At 32.8% G+C, this 5,997-nt stretch overlaps 1 long non-coding RNA gene across 4 annotated transcripts; it reads right to left on the bottom strand.

Annotated features, from left to right (window-relative positions):
- Positions 1-270: 270 nt before the first annotated feature.
- LOC136229969 (uncharacterized) lies at positions 271-3,729 on the bottom strand. Of its 4 annotated transcripts, none has more exons than XR_010689222.1 (2): positions 3,290-3,729; positions 271-1,138 (listed from the first exon to the last, which is right to left on the bottom strand). It is a non-coding gene; the product is annotated as an uncharacterized lncRNA (long non-coding RNA). The 4 variants fall into 4 exon arrangements; XR_010689221.1 differs by having other exon boundaries at positions 271-1,621; XR_010689220.1 differs by having other exon boundaries at positions 3,282-3,729.
- Positions 3,730-5,997: the final 2,268 nt, after the last annotated feature.

Genomic DNA, 5,997 nt, shown 5'->3' on the forward strand with positions numbered 1-5,997 from the left:
CTACACTAGTAGTGTTATTTACCACAAATATTTTCACCTTAATTATTTACTAATTTACAACAAAATCTTCCTTCTTTCAAAAATATATTCTAATTAATGACACTATTATTTGATGTAAATTTAAAATATTATATTTTCAAATAATACTAGCTGAAGACCTGCACCATGCGTGGATTGTATATAATAATACTACAATTCATTTAATTTTATAATTGGTAATTTGTTATTTTATAAATTTATTTATTTTATTTATTTGAAAGGAAAAAATGCTTTATTAAGAAGACAATAATGTATCATTACACAAACAATTCTTAAAGAAAACTGAAATAATAAAGCAAGTGAAAGAATTTGAGGAACAAAAACCAACAATCGTGGCGATTTTAAAGAAAAACACGGATATCCTCAATAACACCTTCATACTTTGTAAGTATCCAAACACTATGCGATTATAGCCCAAATATAGCACCCACTCCATACTTGTACACAAAGCAAGAGATTAGGCCATTTTTCTGTTATCGTGCCATCCGTAACCGAACTGTAGCCAGCAAGAAATTTCCCACACTGTCTCGAACAACAACTCCAAAACCAAACTTGACAGTTGCAAGAAAAATTGCCGCGTCGACGTTACATTTTATAGTTCCCGATATCTGTCTCTCCCAATTATTTAGAATTTTCAATCACCATATACTCTGACTTGGAGGAGTACACATCATCCGTAGAGTAATGTCAAACTAGGCAATCATCCCGGCTCATCATCAGCACAACCAAACTATAGATCTCATCCACCTCATTTGCACCAAACCAGATGTTGATTTTACCACGATCCCACACTTTATTCCCCAGGATGAACAAGTTTGAAACATAAGCATCACATTTCGCACCCATACAGTGGGAGCCAATATGGAATAGATTACCACGTGGAAACCACAGATCTCTCCAGACTGAAATCTGATCACCCCTACCAATCCACCACCGAAGACCCCTTTGCAATATATCAATGCAACTCTACACACTCCTTCAAACAAAATTGGGATCAATGTCCAATTTGGAGGAAAGGAAATACCTTATAGGGTAGTTAGCTTTGAACATACGCTAACCAAAATGTGAGGACTGTCAATAAGCTTACATCCCTCTTTACCTAGAAAAGAGATGTTAAAGTTATGAAGATCACAAAAACCTAATCCACATCTTTTAACATTATCCTTCTTACCCACTAAAACGAGTTCATCATCTTCTATAGCTCATCACAAGTAGATCAATGCAAAAGAAATGTACTCATGCAAAAAAGTAGGCAAACTATGTGATAGACTTAAACAATACATCTTTACCTGCTACCAATAAGAACTTAAAGGTCCAAATGATGAACCATTTGGATAAACATTCTTGCAAAAACCCAAAGATGGATCTTTTAGACCGACCAATAAGGGAAGGCAAGCCTAAGTAACGACTAGTGTCGAGAGGAGAATGAACATCTAAGATAGATATAATAGCATCTCTAGAATCTTCCTTCGTATTAGAACTGAATAAAATACCAGATTTTGAGAAATTAATCGTTTAGCTCGATACCGATTTATAGACAGCTAGAATATCTGAGATCTTCCTACATTCCATCTCTGTTGCGCTGAAAAACAAGAAACTGTTATTTGGAAAAAACAAAAGGTGAGAAACACTAGGGGCACCAATACATATTCTACACCCTGTAATAAGACCTTCCCTTTCGGCTTTTATTTTTAGTGATAATGTTTGAGTTATTGCTATTTTTTTTTAATTATTCGTAATACTTTAAGTTTTTTTTGTCAAACCACAAGGTAATCTTAAAAGGTCTACACCACTGCGATGGTATATTTAAACCATGTCTATATCCAGACTAATCCTTGTTCACTGATTGGTAGGCACCTCAAATGAGTGGGACAACTGGCCCAAGGATTTGAGTAATTGCTATATTTTTTTAATTATTCGTAATACTTTAATAATAATAAACAAATTGTTTTATATATATTATTATTAGGGTAAATAATTTATTAATCCCCTACTTTTTACCTAATATACTGTTTGGTCCCCCTATTTTGAAAAACACATTTTAAGGTCTCTATCTTTTGCTAATATTAACTCTTTGGTCCTTTTATTTATTTTTTTAGATTTTTAACCGAACATATCTTAGATTTTAGGACAGCCACAACACAATACAAACTGATCATGTTACTCTGTTATTTTATATATGTCTGTTTATGCCAAATATAATGGTTACAAGTCTAAAAAACTAGAAAAAAGGACCAAAGAGTTAATATTGGCAAAAGCTAGGGACCTTATAATGTGTTTTTTAAAATAAGATGACTAAACAGTGTATTAGGTAAAAAGTAGAGGACTAAAAAATTATTTACCCTTATTATTATGGTAGATATGTATATAATCACACTTTTTATTGTTTTTTTTTTTTTTTTTTTGAAAGAATAGACTTTATTAACCAATATTAGAAACAAGAACATAGTTTAGAAACGGAGGCGACGATTGCCACTCTCCCAGCACAGACACATATATGACTGCTTTAGCAAGTATATGGGCAGCCATATTCGTTGAGCGCTTTACAAATGAAATAGAACAATCAACTAAATCATGTAACAAATGAATACAATCGACAATCAAACTCGAACGATATGACAGATCATAAGCAGGGTGATTAATAGCTTGAACAGCTAACAAACAATCTGACTGAATTTGCACCTTTCTGATGGCCTTCGCCTTGAGCCCGCTTAAGGCCTCCCTTATTGACATAATCTGTCAAACCCAACCCTAGCTGGCATTGGGTACGACGATTACAAAACAACAAATGTCAATGGGTATTGTCTAACACGAGTATTTTTACTAAACGGATAATTTTTTTACAGAACAACTCACAACTATCTGTACTCTACAGAAAAATCCTAGAATTCACAATTATCTCTAATCTGCACGAAAATCTCAGTAACAATTAGTCTCCTTTTCTCTCGTCGGACAAGCTCTTCAACACTAGCTAGCAAAAGATGAACACCAGAACCCACCCTAACTTCTTCTTCTTATTATTTCTATTTTATTTTTATTTTTCATTCTAAAACTATGTACACAGAAACCACCACAAGAAAGAGTAATCGAAAACACCAAAAACCTCATAAAGAAAAGAACTTCAGACAGAGATAAGAGTTCTAAAACTCTAATTCGCCAACAATCACAAAAGTAGCCACCAAAGCACAAAAAGACAACGAACTAAAAGAAACCGAAACCCAAACGAAGTGAGAAATACTCACCTCCTTACCTGTATGTCGAGATCCGACTAAGGAGAGACCTGGGAAAGATTTTAGGAGCACCGATCGGTAACCGATATCCCTTGTCAGAGGTCGTAATACCAAGACAAACCCAGAAACGAAGAACCAAAGCTAAACACTTCATTTCCGTTTGGTGAAAATGAGAGAACTCGCTAAAACTACATCATACGAAAATAATAACTTGAAATTACCCAAAATCAGGAGGAGGCCGCCGTGAATAGAAACTCAATCTACCAAAAACAGGGATAGGGAGCTCGTCTCTCCTTTGACCAAGGTTCGAGATAAAACCCACAAAATAAAATACTTCCTACTTCGGAACCGATAGAAAGAAAAGAGTGAGGAAGACGAATCAGTAAAGAAAGATGGAAAATTCTCGAATGCAGTAGGAAGAGATGACGTGATGTATTGCTGCTCCCCAAAATAATATGAATATCAGGCTCAAAATAAATAATGGGTAATGTATGATTGATTTTAATCAAGTGGCCCGTAGTTAATCAATCTCCATCAAAGGTATGATTGAATTTTTATTATTTTATTGGTTTATGTAAGGGTGTTGTTAAACCCAGCCCCAATTTCCTACCCCTAGCCCCGTGAAAGGATGAAATTACCCTTTCATGGATTTTGGGGTTGAAAAAGCTATTTTTTTTGCTCTCTCGATACACGCGGCGTATGGACATCACGCCTCACCTCATGGTGGGGCGTGTGAACATCACGCCTCACCGTGTGGTCGGGCGTGATAGCTCCACGCCACACCGTGTGGTCGGACGTGGGGCTATCAAGAGGAATTCACAGTTCATTTGCCATTTTATGACACTACAAATACTGAAAGTGCATCAGCTAAATCGTTTAAAATATAATTTCGATAAAGGAAGTCACAGTTTTTCCATGCCTTAACAATATTGAAGGAGGTAACATCAACCTCATCATCGTTGATAACAAGAGGATCATCCTTCGAATATTATGGTCAAGTAAAATAACTTTTATGCTGCTATATCTTGAAAATTATACCAGTAAATTTATATGGCTTTTTGTTGTAACTAATAGAAGTTGACACTGGTAAGACTAGATGTAGAGCCTCAGAAGTACCTATTGGTTTTTTCGGGGGAACAGATCCAATTACATTAATAATTTCAACCATGTCTTATCTTAAATATGAACAAACTAATAAGTTAGTAACAAAATAGAATATGTTTAGCAAAATAGTAATTAAGAAACATTGAATAGAAACATGAAATTAATGTTCGATTATATTTTAATTAAATGTTTATTCAAATAAATTAATTATTGTTCGTTTATATTTTGTCCAAACAATCAGTAAAAAGTAGTCAAGATAACAATGTTCGCCTTTCATATGAAAGCTTAAATTCTGTCTTTTTATAAATATCAATCCAAAAAGAAATTAAAGAAAAAACAAATAAAAAAATTGCTATTAATAATATGAAATTACAATAAAATAATCATAGTTATAGAATGTTTGTAACCTTCTCTTTGGAACAGAAAATAAGCAAAGGAAACGTAAGGTGTGTACTCAATAGTTTTTTAAGATAGATTTTATGAGAGTAATTGTCTCTCAAAATACAACAAGAAGCTTAATTGAACTCTTCTTTAAAGATAAACAGGGCATCATTGCCTAATAATTTAATGTATTTGGAACTCAATTCAAAAAAAAAATCAAACTAATAAAAAATTGTCTTTTATATAGACAGATTTAATTTCATTCCTTAGAAAACTCAATTACAATTTTAAATTTTGTCTTTTGACAGATACGATTTCAAATCTTGAAATGGGCAATTTACTATTTTGTATAATTTTATTTCATTTTTTTCTTGCTAACATGATGTATTAAGCCTAAAAATATATTTTTGTATACGTGTTGGATTTGTGTAAGACATAAAAGTAAAATGTAGAAAAAAAATATATAAAATTAAGTTCAGAGAGAAATATGATATGTTTTATTGCAAAAGATCGCTTAAATTTTTAAGTGAAGTCGCAAATTTCTTATTTTTAACTGATAACATACCACACAAGGCTTTTGTTTTTTTTTATTGGAACACACAAGGCTTTTTTTTTTTTTTTAGAAAAATGCTTGTATTTCATTACATGATAGAAGAAGTACAACAAGAAAAATACAAAGAATTAAACTTTACATAAGTAAAGGCTAAAGCCAATACAAGATCCACGAAGGAATTAAAAAGACTACAAAGAGTAAATAAAACCATAAAAGGTATAAAAAAACATCAAACAACAATATACCATATACTTTTCGTAAATCGAAATCTGTAGAAAAGCATCTGCAAACCAAATTTCATCTTTTAAGCCATTCCGAACATTCGGATCTGAGTCCTTTTTGTTGTTGCAACCACACAGATTTACTGATCCACGGATAAGATAAACCATTTCCGCTCTTGCTAAATCCGAGAAAGGTATAAACGACAGAATAATAGAGAACAGATACAATTCAAACGGATAAAGAAGATCCGATAAAATATATGATACAGATAAAACAAAAAACAATAATAACAAAGATTACAGAAACCTAACGCGGTAGAAGGAGGAAAAAGGAAGACAAACTTCTTTTATCTTCCTTGTAGTAGATCAACAAAACAGGGACTTTGACACACAGAGAGAGAAGAGAAGAAGATGGATGAAGATGGAAGTTATTTCTTCTTCCTGTGGAACGGTTCTTTTCGATAATAAA

The sequence above is a fragment of the Euphorbia lathyris genome, chromosome 5 (assembly GCF_963576675.1).
Source record: "Euphorbia lathyris chromosome 5, ddEupLath1.1, whole genome shotgun sequence".
Taxonomy (NCBI): Eukaryota; Viridiplantae; Streptophyta; class Magnoliopsida; order Malpighiales; family Euphorbiaceae; genus Euphorbia; species Euphorbia lathyris.